Raw genomic sequence first — 24,017 nt, 5'->3', positions numbered from 1 at the left:
CCACAGTAACCTAATTATGAAAGTGATATCTCATTATTTTTATTATAGTCTATTAGATAGTTAGAAGTCGCAAGTCTCACTCATACTCAAGAGGGGGGAGATACATAGGGCACGAATACTGACTGGACAGTGCTTGAAACCAGAGATTACTGAAGGGAAATCTTTTTTTTTTTTTTTTTAGGTAAGGCGACACTTGGTTGACCTCCCAGATTGCAAGGACCTTGTCCATTTACAATCCTTTATTTTTTTTTTAGTTTTTACACCGATAGCACCTGGTCTTCATAGGTGGTCTCTCATCCAAGTACTAACCAGGCCCAACCCTGCTTAGCTTCTGAGATCAGATGGGATCGGGCTTGTTCAGGGTAGCATGGCCATAGACTAGGGGTCATCTTAAAGTCTACCCACCACAGCCACTTTGAAGTCTTCAACTATTTTGAACATTAATATAGCTAAAAGTAATTCTATTATATTTTATTTGTAACAATAACTTTTTTAAAATGTAGTTTTACATCAACATTTTCTGAAACGAAAATTTTGGATTAATCTATATATAAAATTTTAGATTGCTGAAAATACATTAAATCAGTAATAAATCTACATGATGATATTTCATATTTGGGTTACCTCAAATTCGGTTTTAATTGGTTTGCTTTAAAAAATCTTGTTACTATATTTCTAAAATCAATAGTTTTTTTTTAATTAATGATAAGATTTACCTTACACAAATGTAATCTTTTACAGTTTACATTTACTTATTTTCCTCATAACAGTGTGAAGAATAAAGGATTTTTAACTATACTTTGCCTTCAGTGAAACTGAATTTAAGAAAGATTTTCTAACTTACTGAATGTTATCCAGCTACCAAGGCAGAGGCAGGTCGTTTAATGCAGTTTTCTCAATCATACTGTTTTTATTATTATTCACATTAAAAAGATCAATAAGAAAGGATCACTTAAATTAATTTTCTGAAAAATATTTATTTTTTTTACACCAATGTTTTTTCTTCTCTCCTGTCCTTCTTTCCCCCACTTGGCCTCCCTCTCTCTTCATTCTTATTTCAGTAAAACAATCTTCCTAATCTTATGAAAAATTAACTTCTTGTGGAAACAATTTTACATTTATTCTTATATTATTGACAAGCTTTTCTTAAAAATACCAGTGCTAAAAAAAATGAGAATTATATTGAGGACTCCCTTTACCTTAAAGTATTAAAGTGAAAAGTAACATGTAGCAATGAAAATGTTTCATCAGGTCAGGCATGTGCTTTAACGTGAATTACCTCCTTTGGTTCTTGATAGTCCACCTAAGAACTCCTCAAAATGTTGAAGCAAATTTGGTTGACAATAGTGAGAATAGACAAGTGAAACACAGAGCCAGGTCTATTAAAAAGTCAAGCACAGTTTATTGAAAAGCTACAGTACATAGAATGTTATCAGGTTTCACTGTCGGCATTCCTGTGGTCAATGAATGAAAACTAGAAGAGAGTATTCTTGCTTAAGAAACTAGTAAATTCCAGGTCATCAGGCCTGGCAGTGAAATTTCTCTGACTTGTGAAGGAGAATGTATTTTTTTACTTTATAGACTAATAAACAAATGGACAATTGTTCCCCATGGTAGATCAATTTTGAGATCAGTGTTCTAAGAATTGTTTTCGATAAAATGTTATTTTTCAAGTTTGTTTGTAAAAGAGCAGAACTCTAATTTCTATGTAACATTGTTATTAATATTTATTGAATTCAGAGGATGTTATTTTACCAGAATAATACAGATAATTTTATATTTTGCAATGTCCTGGACTGATAAGTGACTGATTTTTTTTTAGCGGTTTAATTTTCTTATTAATTTAGGGGTGGACTTCACAGTATCTAAAATTCTTTAGTTCAAATATTTATTGGCTTTGATTCTGTTTATATTATAAAATCAATATTTGTCAGGTTCATATCATCCTCTTTTGCTTTTTCTCTAAGATTACTGGAATGTTGATCTTTGTGCTTTTTAAGGACAATTACATGACAATGAAAAATGTAAAGTAGATTATATTTTTAAAATATAATATTAGGCATAAAAGTTTAAGAAAAGTAAACCAGGTAGATTCTAATTTTAATGTTTTTAAAAATCAATTAAATCAAAGTAAGAAATTAAATACATTGACCTTATTTACAGACATAAAAATATATAATTCATTTGTTCTTATAAGATAATTCAGGGATGTTATGTTGATCTATCTAGATAGCTTTCTCTCTTCACAATAAGTATAACAGGTTTTACTGGATCCAACTCCATTTGTCCTCTGCTCTTGCTATGGTCACCAATGGCCTCCATGTTGTCAAATCTATGGGAATTTCTCATTCTTTGTCTTGACTTTTCAACAATATTTGATTTGTTTGATAAATTTGATCAATTTCTTTGTGTTAGAAACAATCTTTAATTCAATTTCATGATATATTCTCTAGCTTTGAGTTTTATTTTCTTTATTCTGTTTTCTTTTATGTCTCATTTTCTGGCTATTTCTCTTTTATACAACCTCAAGTTTCTGTATTGTGTTTTTGGGTTTTCTTGCATATGATATACATTTATCTTCGAGCTCTTATAGTCTCCATGCCTTTAGAATCTATTTATATGTTGACCTTTTCCACAAATATATCATCAGTCCTGGTTGCACTTTTAAGTTTCAGGATCTATTAGTAACAGTCTACTCTACATCTTCATTTGCATATCTCCTAATCATCTGAGTCCTAACATGACAAAAATTTATTGTCTTAACCATGCAAACAAACCTGCTCTTTTTCCAGTCTTCGCTATATTAGTAAATGACTACCATCCACTAGTTATTCAAGGAAGAAAGTAGAACAAACTTCACGTATAATTGATCACAGTACCCTTCCTACTTTGCCTCAAAAATAGTATCACAAATTTGTTAATTTATCTCCACTTCCACCACATTACCCTTTCTTAGTTATCTTGCCTCATCATCTATAATGATTGCTTTTCCGCTTTTGCTCCCAACTAAGCCAATCTGCTAAAAGAAGCTAAAATAATTCTAAAACATAAATCACATGATATCATTTCTCTTATTAATTTTTTTCAATAATTTTACTTTGTACTCAGAATAAAATTAAAAATTTTTGACCTTGCCTTCATAATCTCCTACCTCTATCTTCGGTCACTCTATTATCATTCTTTCCACTTGGGCTTTCAGTCAGGGTCTGGACAAATTCTTTATAATTTTATCTACCTTTGCTTAAAGCAGAACTCTCCATTGACTTTTAGCTTTAAAACTTTTTCTCAAGGAAAAAAAAAAAAATTCATGGTCCTCTAATCTAAATAAGCTCTTTTTTTAAAATAAATCTCAGAGCACCAGCTTCCTTTAATTTATAAACAGTATCAATTTCTAGCATGACTATTTATTTCTGTGATTATTTATTTGCTTTCTCATCTCACTGGATGATAAATAGTAAATCTTGTTTCTCTCTTCCCCACATTTCTTTGCTAAGGTTTATTAGAGTAAATAGTATATAATGAATGATAATTTTGATGTAATATTCTTCCCAAATTTTTCTCTTAAACCCAAAATAATATAGTACATGCTTATTTGCATAGTCCTTGTTCTCTTCTGGACCATTTCCTTTACCTTCTCTTCTTCTAAACCCCATCTTACCTTAGCAGAATCTGCTTATCACTTCTTTTTTAAACTATTTTTAAAGTATTTCAAAACAGTTTGGTGATCCTTTTATTGTGGAGACATGCAATGCCCATGAAATATCATTGTCAAGCTTCATTACTTTATCATTTATTTTCTGCCCTAATTTTCCCCACCTTTATCTACAATAAATTTAAACCTATATTCTCAAATCTCTTTTATGATTTCTTGCTAGAATTTTTACAAACTTGCATTCCATGGTTTTCTAATTTATTTAATAATAAACTTAATAATAGCCATAATAGCACAATAGTAACTGTTAAAAATTACACAACACTTTTCTATTTCTACAACTCCATTAACTGTACATAAAGAGAATGCTTCTCTTTCCTAAAACTGCAGGAGATCTGAACTCAGTTTTGGTGTTGTTTTGCCAAGAGAGGAGAACAAATGTGATTAAAGGATCTTAACTTCAATGCCAAATGAGAGCTTACTGCAGTGAGAATTTATGGAGAATTTGATTACCAGAGTTGAATACTAGCCTTGATTTTTTTCCCCTACAACAAGATGAAAAAAAATGTCTTGGGGTAGAAGGTGGGCAGGGAACAGAGCTTTTAACTAAGCCCATTAAATGCTAGGTGTGTATGAGATGATTTTCTTGATAGGACATTATTTCCTTTAGGAAAGTATCAGAAATTCTGATTACCAAGCCATTTGGTTTTATAGGCAAGAATGAAGAGACAGTCAAGAAGGACTATAAGTGAATAACTTGCTTTATGTCATGTAAAAAAATTATTTGGCCAGATTATTTGGTGGCTTTGTCAATAGTTACTTGAAAAAAGCTAATTCACAAGCATAGGAGACAGACTTCATAATTTTTTCTTCTTTTCACAAACAGTTTGGTGTAATGTGTATCACTGGCAAGATCAATTTGGAGAAACTCCATAGGAAAAAGGAAAATAAATGTGATTACTTGAAGGAGTGAGGGGTGGAATCAGACAAAAAAGTAATTAAGCTTGAGTATAATTAAACACTATTGTTATCAGTGTCTATACACATATTATTTTTGTTTATTATTTGCACAGTATTCCTCTTGCCAAAATCAATTATGCTCTTTAAATAGGTGCTGTAAGGAACCCAAATAGGAATGAGTCTTGAAGTGACAAAATTTGTAAGTGGCGCCACTTATTTCCTTTTTCTCTCCTGACTTTAAAACTGATGTTAAATTTAACCCAACTGCCAATATATTAAATAATTGTAAAAATTTTAGAAAATTCAGTTGTCTAATAGTTAACAGATTTATGGAGAACAATCAGTCATACTCTATGATAGGAAAATGCATATTTTAACATATATTATTATAAAAATAAATATACAAAATACATAAAATTACTATTGTATTCCACTAGTTAATTTACAATTCTTAATAAAAAAAAAATTATTCTGGTTCAGTCAATATATTCCATGTTTTTGCTGAGTATCTTTCAATTGTGACCAGTTGTTCTGCAATTATCTCACTCTCCTTGCACTTCTACATAATTCCCTCTAGTAGGACCTCTTGTTCTACCCTGTCCAATATACTCTGCACAGATCTATGCTCATTCATCCTACAGTGTCAATATTGTCAAGTATGTTAACCTTTGGGAGTGTCAGTACCATCAAATACTTTAGCCTTTTATTTACATACCTGGGGGTCTCTTTGTTTTTCTATTCTTGGCTCTTCCTGGTCATAGTAACAGTCTTTCCTTTGCAACCAAGAACACGAAAAATCAACTTGAATATGGAGTATTAACTTGGTACTTGCATTTCAGGCTGAAAAAGAATAACTTATCTTACTGAATCATTGTTACTCTGTTTATATCTTCTTACTGGAAGCAAACCCTAGGTGTTAACTGGTTTGTCTCTTCTTACCCAGTATAATAAAGGAAACAAATAATGTCTTGTCTAAGTTTTCTTTTAATTTGTAAAAATCTGTGCTGCAGAAAGTGGACAAAGCCTTTAACCATTTTGTAATTAGTAGCAGAGAAATAAAATCTTAGTTCTAGTTTAGCTTTTTAATTTGCTTACCTTTTCTGTAAAAATGATAGCCTCTTTAAGATGCATATGTATGTGTATATATATATGTATATGTATGTAATATATAGTAGATAAAGCCTAATAGAAAATTAAACACTCTAGTACATAGATAAAATATTAAAACTATCTTTAAAATAGTCACAATGGTTATGAGTGTCATTTACATTAAATATTTCTATATAAATACTGATTTTTAGAAGTTAATTATAATAGATAACTGTTGTACTATCAGAGCAACTTTTTAAATTTCCTATGCTAAAGAATACACAGTATTTTGGTTTATCTTCAAACAGCTAAAAAAAAAAACTCTTAAAATGAAGAAATAGACCAAAGTCTACTTTTATCTAATTATACTTTTTCCTTAGTAAATCAATAATGTAAGTAAATTATGGTAGAAACTCAATGAATATTTAACATATTACATATCTTACTTTTGAAGTAGAAAATTATCTTAAGAGGAGATGAAATTTCAGTATTAATTAGTGTGAGGACAAATTATTTTTTAATGTTTAGTCCTTTGTAATGCCATTATTATTAGAAAATACATATGCAATATTTGCATTACAGGTGTCAAAACAGACTTAGAGTATTTGGAAACATAACTGAAATAATAAATGAATATAATTTATTCATTTAATATTATAATTAACATTTGCAACATGAAATAAGCTTAATGATATACCCATTATATAGCTTACCATAATTTTACTAATATGTTTTGCATTACTTTTGCATTTCTACAATATAATTATTAAATTCCAATACAGAATAATTAAAAAGTATAGTAGTAGCAATGGGATGCATGTCATAGTTTGAGGAGAAAAAATTATGAATATTACATTTTGACATAATTTTATAAGGTAATATATTTTACCAACACTAGCAAAAGGAAGAAAAGTCAAATAGAATAAAAATATGTGAATGTGATTAATTTTACACATCAATATGACTGAGCCATGAGGTGTTTAGATATTTGATTAAACATTATTTCTGGGTGTGTCTGTGAGAGTGTTTTTGGATGACATTAGCATTTGGATAGGTAAATTAAGTAAAGCGAATTATCCTCTCCAAAGTGAGTGAGCATCGTTTAATCATTTGGGAGCAGGAATAGAACAAAAAAAGGTGAAAGAAAGGAGAATTTGATCTCTCTGCATGACTGTTGAAATGGGACATAGGTTTTTTCTTTTCTTTTTTTTTTTTTTTTTAACATTAGACTGGGACTTACACCATCAGCTGTCTTGCTTCTCAGGTCTTCAGACCTGACCGAACTGGAACTTTCACCATTGTTTCTCCTGGTTCCAAGACCTTTGGATTTGACTGAAACTATACCACCAGCTATTTCCTGGGTTTCCAGCTTGCAGACAATATATTGCTGGACTTGGACTTAGGCTCCATCACCAATTTCTTGTAATAAAGCACTTTTGATAAATGATAGATGATACAGATATAGCTAGATATAGATAGAGATTAGAGACAGAGATAGAGATAGAGATAGCGATAGAGAAATATATGTATATATTCTCTTGGTTCTGTTTCTTTGTTGAACCCTGACCAATACAATGGATAAAATTAAAACATAACTATTACAGTTTATGCACATTATACTTAAAAAGTGCTATTTACTTAAATATAAAATAATTCATTGAGGACATAAAAATAAGAGAAAAAACTTTCACACAGTCCTTAATTTAGTGAAGTAGAATATGATGTAATTATTCATTGCTTCTCTGAGGATTTTGTCAAAAGAAAGAAAGGAAGGAAGAAAGCAAAACAACAAAAGAAAGAAAAAGCGGGAATGGAAACCCTTAAATTCTAATTCATTTGGAAAAAAAGGATTTTGTGTGTCCTTACAGAGGAAATTATTTTTTCAAGTGTCCAAATGCCTAAAACATCCAAGCAAAAAAAGTCACAATAGAATTAATTGCAAAAATAAAAACTATTAAAATATTGTTAATAAGAAAAAAACTTTTCTGTATAGTTCAAGGTGTACCATGATGATCTGATCTATGATGTTGACTTTAAAAGGTCCATGCTGTCATAGCAGCCATATTCAAGAAAATGAACAGAAAGGTGTGGATCATAATGGTTCATGGTAATATAGAAACTGTCAGCATTCTTAACTTTATATGATTTGGTAGATAACTGTTTAGAATGATGAATTGGAAAATACAAATATGTATTATGAATTTAATTCCCTTATTTATAAAACAAGAGAGAAAAAGAAGTATGTTAAAGGTAAACCAAGAGACAGAAAGAGAAAAGATGCTATTTTGAATATCTAATTTCCAGATATTTTACTAACCTAGGGGAAAAAATTAACATAGAAATTTTAAATATAGTCTTTGAACTATTGAAAAATTGTATGTAATGAAAATAGTTATTAAAGAGTACATTTTTCACACCAAAATATAAATTTGATAGTCTAAAAGAAGTCACTGTTGTTTGCTTAAGTGCCAGAATGACATCTAGATCATTATAAGAACATTTTCTAACAATGTGATTTTTCTTTTAGTTAAAGTGAAACACACAAAATCAATATTGAGTTCATCTACCCATAAAGTGATTCAATTTTGATTGTACATAGTAGTTTTCTTTAGTAATCTATTGTTATATTTATAGCACCAATTAAGACCACTTATTTAAAATCATAGTTTGATATGTTCTTGTTGAGGCCTAAAACATTTTTTAGAAATACATGATTTATTAGAATTGACTTTTAATAAATATTTTGGACATTTTGTAAGATCTGGTGATGTTCTTTCAACTGTACATCAAGACAATTTAAGGAAAAAATAAATCTATAAAACATGGGCTTACAGTGATCTTCTCACTGATTTCAATAATATTCAACACCCTGAAGGAGTAGTCAAGACAATACTTTACATCTTCTGTTGGCGCAGTATCCTAAAAAAGAGAGAACTGGTCTATTTATACTTTTAATAATAAAAGATTACTACTTTCATGTTGAAAATGGCATTTTTGATCATTATAAAATGGTAATTATTCTCTGTGTCATCACTAAGCATGAATACATTAACAAAACCATTGCATAGAAATCAGTTAATAAATCAATGACACTGAAATCTCAGGAAATCCTGTATTGCACTCCTTCCTTAACAGGCTTCACAAAATGCTATGAGGATAGATGCAAAGCAGGCCTAAAATACCAAGCGCCCCTGCAACAATATAAAAGAGTTGGCTACTGCTGTACTTGATAGGCTTTGCTGTTTTTCCATGTCCAGCGAATTTTTATGTCTGTAAAATTACTTAGTATTAGATTTATAGAAGCCAGCTTAATAATCAGAATATTATCCTTTTACAGAAGCACAGGTCAGAGAAGCAAGATAAAGGCACATTCTAAATTATTTCTATATCCAAGATTCTTGGAGAAAAAACGATACTCCTTTCTTCTCATTGGAAAATTAAAAGCCCCTCTTAAACAGAGTATTGTGCTTTTATTTTTCTGTGTCCTTTACAATTATAATTATGTTTATATGTTTACCATTTATCAATGATTTGTAGTATCACTGTTATTGTTATACTGAAGGCAGACATTTTTGAAGTTTCCTTTTTATTTCCCTCGATAACGAGCTTACTGAAAGCAAATGGGAAAAGATATACATTTTTTCTGATGGTTTTGCAAAAAGCCTAGTAAGGTTTTTATGAATTAGCAGTTGACCTAGATGCCAGAGTGCCTGGCTCCTATCATCTGGGTCTGGGACCAGGATGTGAGTCCTGGTTTTTAGAATAATTGGATCTTCATAAGGGATGAGGGCTGATAGCTCTTCAAGGAGATATTGTTTGTCCATGGATAAAGTTGGGCAAAGTTACTGAATTGTTGAAAGGATGTGAAATTAATAACCAAAGAATTGTACTTCTAGCTGTTTCTTAAAGTTTTTGCAGAAGCATCTCTAATGACATAGGACAATAAACCAGGGACATTTAGTGGACTGCTTGGTGTTCCATTGCCCCATTCTTAAAATTTTAAGAAAATTTTACATTCAACTTTATAAAGCACCAATATTTTATCATAAAAAAATTACATTTTATATTATTTATCATATGGGATTTTAAAATGTCTGTTTTTAATAAATCTATTAAAAATCTAGGTTGAATGAAGAAATATTATCACATACCAGCTTTCTCACCAGGGCAATTTTCTCCTATGAAAAAAAATTCAAACATATTAATATAGAGATAAAAATATGAACCAATATTCTTAGCCTAATAAACTATGTTGGAGGAAGAGGAATTCTTGTAGAGAAGTACTGGGATGATGTTTCCAAAGGGGTGGTTGAAATGTTGAAATTTTTAATAAATGGATCTTATTACTGGCAAATTTAGTTAATTGCATCATACGCCAGTGAACAGTTCACTGAGTTACTCCTCGGTCTTTTTTTAATAGACTAGATATGTTTAGTGAAGAAAGATAGCTTGTGCATTTTTTAAACCACTAACACTAAAATTTTTGTCACATGTAATAAAAGATTAAAAACTGCTGCTATTAGCAATGTTCGAGTCTCTTTTTCCAACTCTCAATTTCTATTATAAGGATATCATTAAGTACATTATAACGATTCACAGTCAGGCTTACAGTTGTTGCATGTGAATGCTCAGCTTTGAAAGATATCTGCTAAATAATTCTAATTTGAGAGCAACTTGTTAGATAAACAATGAATCCTTCCACTGTAGCCTCATATTTACCCTTTGCCAGCATATTATTATTATTATTTTCTTTGAAGAAAAGCAGCAAATAAATTTTGACATGCAATCTACATGTCAAGTAATTATTTCTGTATGTGATGAAAGCTTGTCGCTTCAAATTCCATTATAAATATGACCAATAGTGTTATTATTATTTTAATTTACTGTTTTGCCACCACAACTGAAGATACTGAGAAAACCATAATGTGAATAATTTAAGACTCAGGAATCTCAGTGAAAGATGTCTGTGGTTGCAGGACACAAAATGGGCATAGCAAGAAATCCCTACTCTTATAGTTTTAGTTCCATATGAGTCTATATCTATTTTTTCTAAATTGAAAAAATATATATATATACATATTTGAAAATTCTTTATAATCTAATTTTTAAAATAATTTTTAAAAAATTTTACAATTAAATCTGTCTTCGTAGATGTAAATTATTTTATTTGTGGAGAAATAAAATAAAACGAAATAACAAAATGACCAAAATAGTCACTGTTTATTCATACGAGTTCTTAAAGAAAAAAAAAAAAACCCAACAAGTAAATTTGAAGATACAATTGGTTTTATTAAGTGATTAATGAATTGGACAGCATCCCATCTAACAATTTAGAAAGAACTCTCCAGGTGTGTACGAAATGGGATTTTTATAAAAAAGAAAAGTAGGGCAGGGAGCTATTAACAAAAGAAAAAAACTTGTATTTAGACCAGGCCATCTTCTTTTTGGAGGAAGAGAACAGCAAGGGTTTTTATCATGCAGATTGTCTCTTTTTTCTATGGGGGATGGAGGATGGAGAGGACCCACTTGACAGATTACTTTACTGGTGCTTGACCATAAAATTCCAGACTTCTTAAGATTGTATTTCTGGAAGGGGTTGAAACAGCAATTAGTTCAGATATTAAATCTAGGTTTGTTATCATGGACTTTAGCAAAAGTGACACTATTTGTGGCCTATAACAAAGTCCAAGGTAACATTCTTGTTTATTTTAGTCTTTTAACCAATTATTCAAAATATTTGGTGAGCATTTTAAAATAAACTCCACCCCCCCCAGCTTGACTTCTCTTTTTTGTTGTTCAAAAATTGATTTATTCATATCTTAAATGCAGTGCTTCATAAAATTTTCTATTGTTGCATAAGCTAATTTTCCTAATATGAGTTTAAAACTTCTAAGAACCTTCAGCTATTTTTATTTGTTTGTTCCCCTTCAGCTATTTTTATTTGTTTGTTCCAGGTAGAAATCTCATTTTACTAATTCAAATATGTAATAAATAGAAATTTATTTTTATAGCTCTGTGTGTATTTATTTCTATTTGAGCCCCATTCCATGAGTCAAAACTTGTTCTTCAAATTATTTCCTGTTTCCTGTTATAGGTATTGTGTCAAGGTTCCATGGGTCTTACATAGTCCCAAGATATCAGAAGTTAGGTTAGGTCTCTAAATGTGCTCTGTTCACATTGACTTCTAATGAATTATGCATTGCCTTGCTCTTTCTCAGTGGTTTCTTAGTGGTCCAGCTATACAGATTCCTACTAAATTATTCCTTGTTCTCATCTGGTTCATTGAGTTTCACAAATCTCTTTTCATCTATAGTACCATACTCAGGCAGAGAGAAATCCTGTTTGTTGCTCCTTTCTGCTTGGGGGAAATTTTTGAGCCTGACTAAGCCCTGTCTGCCTAGAAATTCCATGCAACTGTTAAATTTTGCCCCATTCTGTGTTGCATGGATATTATTCTACTGTTGCTGTGCAACAATGGGATCTAAGAAGCTCTGTGATACTTTCTAAGGCTCTATTTGCATAACATACAATTCAGTCATCTTTCCCTGGAGATTCACTCCCTTGTTTAAGGTGTTACTGGGAGATAAGGTACAATTACACCATGGTCTCAGTTGCTTCAAAATATACCCAGAATGAATGGATTGTATAAACAATAATAAAATGTAACAAAATAAATTGAACTGATTATTTATCTGCTTCTACATGCATGTTTTCTTCCTTTTCCTCTTTCAATAGGAAGACTTTTCTTATTCTTCCAGTTACAGGTTTTTTCTCTTACCTGGGCTTTGTAGTCCATCTCTTACTTTCTAAGGAACTTGTTTCTACATTTAATTAATTTCTATTTACTGACTCATTCTGAAGGCAATGATGATGATGATGATGATTATAGCTGTATCAGTCAGAACAAAGTCAGGAAGAGAGAGCCCATGCCAGGTAGTTTAATAGAGGGTATATAACATAGGAAACTAGTTGTAAAGGCGATAAAAGACATGACAAACCAAATAAGTCATAGTTTGCCACCATGAATTTAGCCACAACTAAAAGCTGCTATCATTTCTATAGCCGGAAGGACAATGGAAAAGATGCTGCTACCAGATTTCAGGGACTGACAGTCTCCAGGGATGCTCACACCATGAAGGAGAGTCCCTCCCATTGAGAAATATAGATATCTTGACTTTTCTCCTCTAGTGTTCTGCTAATGCATCTGGGTCCCTGAAACTAATTAGAAGCCAATAGACAAAGGAGCATGGGAAACAGAAGTCAGACATCTGTGGTGTAGTGCAGAGCAAGGGACATCAAGGAATTAATCTGATAATAAACAAACCAATCACAGATCCATCAGCCAAGGAATAATAGCACATGTAGTCTTTACCGGTCTTTAATGTTAGTACTGATATTATGTACACTTTATAGGAGAGAAAATTGAAATCATGTCATTTTAAAAAATGGTAATGAGAATGAAGAATAGGTTGTTTAGGGGGTTGGGAAAACAAGAGAGGAATAGAGAGAATATTAATCCTTATTTTAGTCATCTTTGATGAATTAATTTGTTAAAATCAATATATCCCTTCAGTAAATAAAAAATAATGTACTAATAATTACTTCCTATTTAAAAAATTCTTAATTTCCAGTTCTTAGATTACTTTTTTACCTCTGTCAGCTCTTTTATAATAAAACTACTTGAAATATATATACTAGCTGCCTTTAATTCTTACATTTCACTCATTCTATCCACTCCACCACAATGTCTTCTAATTCTCCCATTCCATTGAAACAATCCTTGATGAGGATCTGGAATAAAATGATCTTTTATGTGACACAGAGTGAGTACTTTTCATTTCTTCTTACCTGATTCATTTCTCTTTTTCTTGAAAATGTTTCTGCTTATCAGCATGAAAGTCACCACTTTTTGTTTTATTTTCAAGCAATAAGTTGGAGAAAGTAAAAAAAAGAAAGCTACTTCTATACCATCTAGTAAACTTTATGAAGATATCACATCATTATGTTTACATCTCCTTGGCTAGAACTAAGTTATAGGGTCATACCTAGATTCATGAAAAGCAGGGAAATAACATCTCTTAAGAGGGTGGCAATATGCTTGTCTAAAGAATGAAGTTCGGTTATTAAAAAAAAAAAAAAAAGATTGAATGGATATTGTGAGATTCCCAGCATTCTCTGCCAAAAAGGTTGTGGTTGATGTCTTCAATAGTTTCAATAAAATATTAAACAGACCATTAAGACAACACAATGGAGTTGATTATGCAGAAAGAGGACATGATAAATTATCTCAGAATGTTGGAAACGATATTCTAAGAAAATTTCTTAGAAGTTCTAGGAGTTACTTAGTTTGTGCTCCTTTGAGGAATTTCATTGATGTTGATGTGAAATATGCCCAGCTGATATTTTTCTTCTTCTTATAAATATTCAGGTGTTCAATTATAGGCAGGAAAAAAAATGGTATTATAGAATTCAACAAGAGTTTTTCTAGACTAAAAAACAGAGGGAAAATGTGGCAAAAGAGTTGAAAGTGTTTGCAAATGAGTAATTATAGTGGTGTATTGTCTAAGCAAGCTGGGCAAAAAGAAAAAAAAATACTGGCAGAAAGCTAACAAAGACAGTTATAGTAAAAGGACTTGAGAAGATCAGGAATTGTAATGTCTGAAGTCCACATTTTAGATCTGATTTGATTTCTAATGAAATCAAAACTAAATGCAGGCATGGGTTCTAATGTAGAAGAGAGATGAGAATTTGAGGATGAAAGAGTTAGGGCTGTGTCTAATTCATTTATGTCCATGTTGAAGTAGCTAAGAATGATAATGAGGTAGAAAGAAATTCTTGCTCTAAAAGATGTTTTCAACAAATGCTAAAAAGTATCTCAGTAAATGGAATCAAGACACAAGAGAGAGTAGAAGAGGAGGATGACATATGACATAAGCTTTATATACCATTGATTCCTCCAGAAGTTTGTATGTAAGGAGGAAATTAATGACATGAATATAAGTTTTAAAGCAGAAGAACACCTAACTCGCCTCTTGGTCCTGTGGTTTGCTGACTGAGAGAAAAAACAAAAAATGACTTTCTGTTAAATTCAATTTAGTGGAAGAAATTCTACAAGATGGAGCCAAGTTTTAATGAAGGTTAGTCAGTCATCAGAACATCAAGAAAAGAGATGGCAGCTATAGGTGAGTTTGCCAATCCCAAATTAGAAGGTTGAAATGCATAAGAACACTAGAGGACGATAGGGCAGGTAAGAGTGTGTAGACAGCAACATGGAAACTGGTGATTACTGACACACATAGATAGATACATGAGGTATAATCTCAAATCCCACAGTTTGAAATGAGGATGAGCCAAAACACTTGTTTTCTGAGCCTTTGTGCTTTTCCAATGATTTACTGAAAGGCAAGCTCCTTGACGTTTCCATTTTTCTGATGGTTCAGCAGGGAGCTTCATTGTGATTGCTTGTTTAACTTTGTTAGAATTCTTAATAGTTTCTTCCTTGCTGATCAGAAACTCTTAGAAGTCAAGGACCCACTCAATATGGCTAGCAAGTATATTCCCAGGAACTCGAATAGAGCCTGGCATTGTATACCTGCAGCTTCTAGTGCAAATGTTTGCAGGGGTCAAGAAGATAATGTAAACAATTAAAGGGGACTGGATTTGGTCTTTCTTGTTTATTTCCACAAGTAAATTTATTTGTTTTCTTTTTCTTAAAATATGATACTTTATTGGTCTAGCTTTTGCTTTTGAATTCTTTATGGACATACAGGTATAAAGATATATTTCTCTAAGAATAACATGGTGGGTGGGCTCTGATTAAGGACAATTGAGAGAGGCAGGGTTTCATGGGAGAGTGGTAAGAATTGTGGTGAAGGTCACATACCCTTGTCTAAAGGAGGCAGCCTCTTTCCTGTTCCTAGTTATTTAAGAGAAGACAGAAATCTAGATTTGTATGTAAAATGTTCAGATTTTTAAATTTGGCTCAACTTTATAAAAAACAGTATAGGCAAAATATGTTATGTCAGATGGCCATATTTGAACTCTCACTCTCGGTCTAGACTTTAATGTATTCAATAGTATTTGTTAAAAAATGTAAATGAATGAATGTTTTGAAGATAATTTTCTTTAACTTAATATTAAACATTTAGTTATATTTAAAGGAAAGTCCTCTTTACATCAAGCAATTTAATATTCCAAATTCTTCTTTTATAATTTTCTTACTCAGAAGTTTTTTTTTTCAAGTTCTTAAAGGTAACACGTTGCTGTATTTAAAAGTTTTATTTTACTCAGTAAAGCAAGTGGCCAGAATGCATAATTACTTCTTTATTGTAAAATTATTTTATACATACTTTATGATTTGTTGTAACCTCTTCCTAAAGAAAGCAACAATGTAGTCATTTAACAAAATTACTTTTGAAGACTTAATACAGTTAATAAGTTATTTTATATATCAGATTTAATAATTTTCAGTAAAAAAGCAATTTTGCACTTAGATTGCTTTTCTCTCAGGGTTGTAATCAGTGAATTAAGAACATCAACATTAGGTTATTGTAGTCCGTTAGCTATGGTTGCTTATAAAGAATTTCTATCTTGATTTTCGAAAATGTCCTTAAAACACCTCCAATTCAAAATAGACAAACTGAGATTCTTCCTAAAACAAACAAAAAAACAAGTCGATATAAATATGTCTATTTTACATAGAAATTTATACAAAAGTGTATTTATTTCCAGTGTAGAAACATATTTATTAAATATATAAATATATTATGAAACTCATTTCTATAAGCACAGATTAGCATGAAAATAAAATCTTTGCTATCTATGTCAGAACGGGAGTGAGAGACAAAATATGCAGTAGAAAATGGCCAGACCATATATAAAAATAAAACTTTACCCAATGTACTGTGCACTTAAAACTAATTTAAGTAAATAAATTAAAAATAATAATTAAATAGATAGATAGATAAAAAAGCCAACTGCATTTCAAAAAATAAAAATAAAACTTTAATTCACAAAATGTGTAGCAATCAGTCCAGGAATCCAACCCATAACCTCTTTACCAATTTGCTACAAATGGTAATGACTTGGTCAGTAAACGATAGCTTTGTTCATTTTGGCCCAGCTTCCAACATAGGACAAATCAGAGAGAGCCAACTATGGTCCCCTAACCAATCACACAGGATGCTCAGTTTCTAGTTAGCCTACCTCCAGTTTCCCCATGCCAACAACTTCTAATCAGAGCCTTCCTTTTTTTCCACTATAGTGCTTTCTCACTCTTTTGTCTTTTGAGTTTCTGCCAAAGGCAAGTGACAGTGGTTGACTCCCTTGCTTTATATATTACAAACTCTGGATAAATAACTTGGTTCTCTTTTGAGTGGTATTCATTTACTTCCATAAGATTTATTTGAAATTATTGTTTGTTTTAAATACAAATAAATGAATGGATAAGAAATATTTATGCTGTGCCAGAAGATCTATGAGACAAAATATGGCAATATTTTATAAATGATAATATGTTAATGTTCTTTATAATGCTAAAAGAAGAATCTCTGCCTTTTCCTAGACAAATAGGAAGAAAATACTTTCTAAATGGATAAGTCTTTTGATTGAATACTTTAGCAGCACTTTTAAGATCTAGTGAGAGCTTAGGTTTCAAGGAGAAAAAAATAGTTTCCATTGGCAGTACCAGAGGATAGGAGAAAAATGTTATTGTTTGAAGAGGAAAAATAATTAATAGTTGCCTGTTAAAATTCATACATGATTGCAGCACATTTGACCTTCCATTTGTCATAGTTTAAGGAGAAATTTATCTCTAAAAAGAATATTGACTCTGGTAGAGTGCGAACTCCAGAAAGGCTTATATTGATAATAATAATGATGATGATATTAAAAACAATTAAAATAATAGCAGGTATTATTTACTGATTCCTCACTATCTACTAGCCTGCTTTTAAATTAATCTTCTCATTTAAATCTCACAAAAGTCTTAAGCAGTAGAATTTATCTTTGTTTTAAAGATAAAGAAACTGGTTTAGAGTATATAATTACTTTCAAAATTCACGTGACTATGATGAAACTAAAATTCAAACCTAGCTCTCTAGGGGTTATACATTCTTTGTTTAGTCATTCTAAGAATTTTTAGGTCCATTTTGAATTACCATTTTGACAAATACTTTTAAAAAGTCAAGTTTGAAACAGATCTCTAACAAGTTCTTATTTTTTTGACACTACTATTTGTTTCTTTTTTAGTTTTGCTTAAAGGCAGTAACAGCAGGAATTTTAATGGCTTGATTGCTTTAACAATATGCATTAAGCATTTATTCTCGGTGATGTACTTTCCTAGGCATAGGAGATAAAAGTTGAAAAATTCCTTGCATACCAATTACTTGCAATCCAGTAGTAGATCCACAAAGAAAATAATGGAACTTTACATGCTTGCTAGTATGTGTGTAGAGAGAGAGGTTTCCAGAGAAAAGTGACAGTCCTTTCTTCTTTTTTTCCCTTTAACAGGTGTTTGCTAAAAACTGACTATATAAAGGCAAAGAATAGTGTCTGTGTTTAAATTGCTTATGTTCCAAAAGAGGAGACTATTTTGCATACAAATAATAGCAATATTAAAGTTTATAATAGAGTGATTAAAAGTTCCCAGGGGTTACAGAAAAATTGTCCTTTATTCTGCTTAGATTGCCAAGGAAAACTAAGATACGTGTGTGTGTGTGTGTGTGTGTGTGTGTGTGTGTGTGTGTGTAAAGAATAGCAGGTCATCAGGTGACTAAGCTGGGGAAGGTAAGACCTATGAACAGGGGAAACACATTTTGAATGTTGATTGTACTTGTTTGCTTATTAACAAAATTGAGGAGAGAAGAGTATTAAGAGAAGCCCTATTGAGCACTTTCACTTGGATACTCAGCATGCATTTTTTGGTTTTGTGTAAACAGCGGTCTATTCCTCTTGTAATCAGAATCAATTACACCTGCCAGATTAGTGGTTCCTTTCCTTGACATCAGGAACCTGAAGTCATTGAGCAGCATCTTTGGCTTGCATTTTATTGAGGCTATTAATAAGCTACCTCTTGGAAAAATTTTTGCCCTGGAAACTAAGAATTCTAGAACCTAAGGTTGAAGGATGCATAATGTAAATTCTTTAAGTGAGTCACTGGGAAGATGAGGAGCAAGGTCACTCCTAACTTTTCCTTTTGGTCCCAGACCTATATTTTTATTGTTGTTGTTGTTGTTGTTGTTGTTGTTGTTGCTGCTGTTTTTAATTTATTGTGTTTATTGCACTATTTAATGGTTCTTGACTTAGGGTGTAAACCACATCCTGGAGTTTGGTGTTCCATCCTTGCAGGGTCACATCTCCAAGTTAGTACCTCAAGTGTACATTCAAAGTGTTCTGCTAGTGTTCCATTAGACTGGCAGTCATAGAGAGGTGCAATATATAATTGCACCAGTGGATCATGTGTTCATTTGTATACTATCACGTGTGCTTTGCTATAGTGTGCCTCCATTTTTTATGATGTTATGATGCATGATGGTGCCCTGGTAGATTAAAATTTTGCAATTTTGTCAAGGTTTTGTGGCTGGAAAGGCAAACTTATACATAAAATGTATGGCAAGTCCAGTCAAAATAAATCATTGCTCTTTTCAGCATCAAAGGGGTAAAATGTAGTCAACTTGCCACCAATGGGCTGTTTGTCTCCTCAAGAGATGAATTGCATAGAATTGTTGCAGGTTTAGCACTTATGTCCTAGATAACCCCTCAGTCTTGGGTAAACTGGGACTGTTGCACATCCTGGATGGTGCTATATCAGAGGCTCTGTTTTAAGCTCTACTTATGGACATTGGGCAGCAACCATAGCCAGATCAGCCCTTAACAAGAGCCTATGTTGCTGGGCCCATGCATAGGCCCATGCAATCTTCGTCATCATAGATTGTATATTCTTAAGTTCAGTGTGTCACCAATGGGGTGACCTATGTCAGAAGCTGACTGATGTAACTGGCTAAGTCCATATGTCTACTTGTTTATTTTGTCTTCTCGTATGATAAATGTTCACCAATAGACATCAATATGCAATACAAAGACTGCATATTATTACCTCCATAGTCATTCTCTATGTTTACTTCTACACATTCGGTCATATGCCTTGACCCTAAACTTCCTTATCTTTTCTCTTTTAACAGGCCCCAACCAACAAGCTGACACATTTATCAATGCTCATGATTTTATGTATGTTCTTCTTTCAAGATGTCTGTATCTAAAGTATTGTTTCATTTACTTCTTTTACTGTATCAATTATTTAGTTCTATATACCAAATTTTCTCCAAAATCACTGGCTAAAGCAACAAGCCTTTATTTTTTTTTTTATCATGTTTCTTCTAGTTAATGGCTATTCTGATGATCCAAACTAGGCTTATTAACTCTCATCTGGGCTCCTATATGCATCTGCAGTCAGCTGATGGGTCCACTGGGTTCTGACTTGTCTAGGATGACTTCAATTTAAATGACTTCATTCTCCTCCACATTCGCCTTCAGCAGGCTAGCCTAGGCATGTTATCACAGCAGTGAGAGGGCCCCATTAGAAGAAGAAAAAACATTCAAGCCTTGTTCAATCTTCTGCTTTCATCAAAATTTCTTTTTTGTATTGGTCAAAGAAAGCCTGAAACTAGCTAAGCATCAGTGTGGGAATGCTTTATTAAAGATGTGATTACAATGAAATGTAAAAAAATGGAACTGATAATAAAACCAGTCTACCTCAGGTACCAATGAGTTTGTCAGGGTTCAATTAGGAAAAAAGAATCACTATGAATTATTTTATACATTTAATATAGAGATTAAAGTTATACAAATGTGGGAGAAGCTAGAGAAGTGGAGGTCTAGAGGGGAAAGTTAGAATTCAAAGAATAATCTTTAACCACATCAACCTGAATTACTTGTGTGGATGGACAAGTGGACAAACAAAGCTTATGAAAATGTCTAAAAAAGTAAAGTCATCTGGCTTTGAGAGTGAAACCATGAAAATTAGGTCATGGCCATGTCTCTGGAAACTATCACCTCAATAGAAGGTGCTCCCAAATGTGTTGGTGGGTTTGAGGTTGATTTTGATTGGTCAGGCTACCAGCTAGGGAGACTGGTTGAACACAGAGCAAGAGGGAACTGGGGACTAACTGGGTCTCACTATTTCCTCTCACTTCAGTATTCAAAAAAATAAAAAAATGAAACAGTCTACCATTCATTTGTTTTCTACATAGTCTCTACACAAGAGTTATGTTGGAATGAAAATTTATAGACTTACTAAGTTAACTCACTTTTTATTTGTTCCTTAAATATAATTACATTCTCCTTGTCTCCTCAGTACACTTCTCTCCACCTTTCCTTCACCTCCTTCTCTCAATATTTTCTTTCTGCTACTGTCTTAGATCCTGTATCTTGAATTTTTTGAACAGCTCCCTTTTCCTGAATAGTTATTATTTTCTTTCAAATAAAATTTTATCTGACCTATTGCCAATTCAGGTAGGCCCCTATTCTGTATAAATTAGATGTTAATTCATTAATAAATTGAGCCCGTCCTCAACTGAGTGGCTTTATGCAGATCCCATGTCCTATAACATAGGATTGATTCCAATCGGGGAGTCTGGAACCTAATGAGTATTGAAGAAGATGTTTCGGTGAAAAAGGACACTTCTGTTTCTTAAATAACATGATACATATAACCACAAGCTCATAAATGGATAAATCTTCTGAGAAAATTATAGGTTATAATTTTTGAAAATTAAAAAGCTGTTATGTCAGGTACTGGCATTGAGGGAATAACTTCTTGGAAGGGAACGATGCACATTTCCACTGTATATACAGCTTCAAAGACTTGTGAAGTCACAGATGAGGTTGGGTATTACAGCAAGAAGTGGAATATAAAGTAATCCTCCTTTTTGATATATCTCATTAATATTTTCAAAAATCTGTTTTCTATAATGCAAGGTACAGAATGCTGCATTTGGGACATATGTTTCTCACATTGTGAATATATAATGTAAACTGATATAACAAATTTCTCTGTGACTAAGCTTAATGTGTTTACTCATGGTGGGTATATATATGTTATTATGTTTCAACAAAGCATTCAATTTGTGTAGTATTTCGTACTCACCCAGCCAACATTTAAACACATGTAACAATATAAGTGATTAAGCTACAGAATATGTTTTACATCAAATTGTATTAAGAGTATGCATTTGAAAATATAAATAGTAAGGGAACCAGAGGTATCAATAATATTGCAAATAGTGGAGCAGAACCAAAACCAATGGAAATTTCCCCTTGACAAGTATTTTTATCTTTGCATTTTAAGACGAAATCACTTGATGCACTTGAACACATATAGTACTAAGACTCAAATTCATTAGATTTTATTACTTTTCTCACTTCACATTTCTACATTTGTGCTTTCTGAATGGACATAGACCCCTTAAAAACCTGCAAAGAATATGTTGTTCATGGAGGAATATATTTTAAAATGCTATCATTTTAGGGGAAGCTAAAAATTTTGCCAGAGGTCAGAAACTCAAATGTTCTTCAGTCTTTCTTTGTTCCAAATGACAAGAAAACCTTAGAGTAAATGGTATCCTGTTTTCAATGAATTCTATTCATATATAAAACTATTGAAAAAATTATCAGAAGATCTCGTATTAGAACATTAGAACACTACTATTTCTTAGAGTTTGCAGTATAGGAGGGAGTGGCATAAGAGCTAATTGTTGAATAATTTTTATATAGAAAGGCAATTGAGAGGCATTATACAGAAAATGTTTAAAAAATTCTTAATCACTAATATAAATCATGATGGTTCAGTGACTGATTTTATAAAGCCATGACTACTTTTTAAATGGGATTGATATAAAACAAAAGTCACAAATCTATTGAATAATTTTTTGGAGATACTAGCCAATAATTACTATTAATATCCTTAAAAATGCAAATATTAATTTTGTTTCCAGAAATATTTTAGAAATGATACAAATAAACTCTGAAATGTAAGTGTTCTTTTTTGTCGATGCACATATTTCCTGACATATACAAATTTACACTTGAGTATTAAAATCCCATAAGACTTTAGTATGATTCTAATTATTAATGATATTAACAGTGTCTGATAAGAGGAGCAAATTATCAGCTTTTTACGGCTTCAAGTTATTGACCACAGTTTGGACAAACCAATTTAGCTTTTAACAATTTTTCTATAACCAAATTATTATATTTGATACTATGTCATCTCTTCTTGTCCTTTACCTTACTTTTCTTCCTTTTCCTTTATAACAAGAAAAAGCTACTGTTCTGTTCATTTTGTAATTTATTCTCTTTTAATGACTTGCCTACATATCTGGTTCCATCAGCAACACTGAGAGTTTATGTGAAATTGCATTGTCTTTGAAGCAAAGATTTTTCTGACAGCACTTAGATATACATCTTCAGACTGATTTGGAAACACAAAACAAATGAGTATATTGTTTTTCTTATTTAGAAAATTCTGTTAATATATAATATATCTTTTAGTTGTCCTATGTGCCATTTTTAATCTGTATTTATATATATCAGATAATCCATAGATATTTTCTGTTTTTGTTTTATTAGTTTATAGTTGAAGAAAACACTGAGTATATTTATTTTCTTGGTATATCCAGTGTAGCTCACAAAAATCATATTATTATTAATGAAGATGAAACATTATTAGACTGGAGTTATATATAAGAATTAGTGGAAAAGTTTCAAATAGAACTTTTTTCCCCTCACATTGCTTTTCCAAAAAAAATGCTTAATTTTTCACTCCAGACTTTCCTAAATCTCAATAATTTCATAAAAGCCTCCATTCCCCAAGGAAAATATAGAATACCAAATGAATTTCTTTCATATAAATGAGCACAAGTTTACTCACTTAAAAAAAAAAAAAGAGAGAGAGAAAGATAAATTTGAAGAGGTAAAAGGTATACGTAAAATTAGAGAAAAAATATAATGTGGGAAAAATCATTGGATGGCAATGCAAGGATGCAAATGACCAAACTATTATCTATTTTGTACATTTTGACACCTGCCATATTCAAACTGTTCACTTTTGCACAACAAAACTACAAATGCCCTAGATCCTAGATCTTGTGTCTAAATTACAGATTATGCTTTTTATATCCAAGACACAGACTGCCACATCACCATCTGGTAGGGACTGATATAATTTGGTTCTGAAAAACAATGACTATACTGGTTGCTAATCACTAAATTGACTCTTTCTGCCTTATATATTGGAGATTTTTAAAAATAGCTTTGATTA

General features: G+C 31.6%; 1 pseudogene; it reads right to left on the bottom strand.

Annotated features, from left to right (window-relative positions):
• Positions 1 to 260: 260 nt before the first annotated feature.
• Positions 261 to 379, bottom strand: LOC118608902 (annotated as a pseudogene).
• Between the last annotated feature and the right edge of the window lie 23,638 nt (positions 380 to 24,017).

This window comes from Rousettus aegyptiacus, unplaced genomic scaffold (assembly GCF_014176215.1).
Source record: "Rousettus aegyptiacus isolate mRouAeg1 unplaced genomic scaffold, mRouAeg1.p scaffold_m13_p_10, whole genome shotgun sequence".
NCBI lineage: Eukaryota > Metazoa > Chordata > Mammalia > Chiroptera > Pteropodidae > Rousettus > Rousettus aegyptiacus.
Note: the sequence above shows the minus strand (reverse complement) of the source record. Positions and strands in the feature narration are given on the sequence as shown.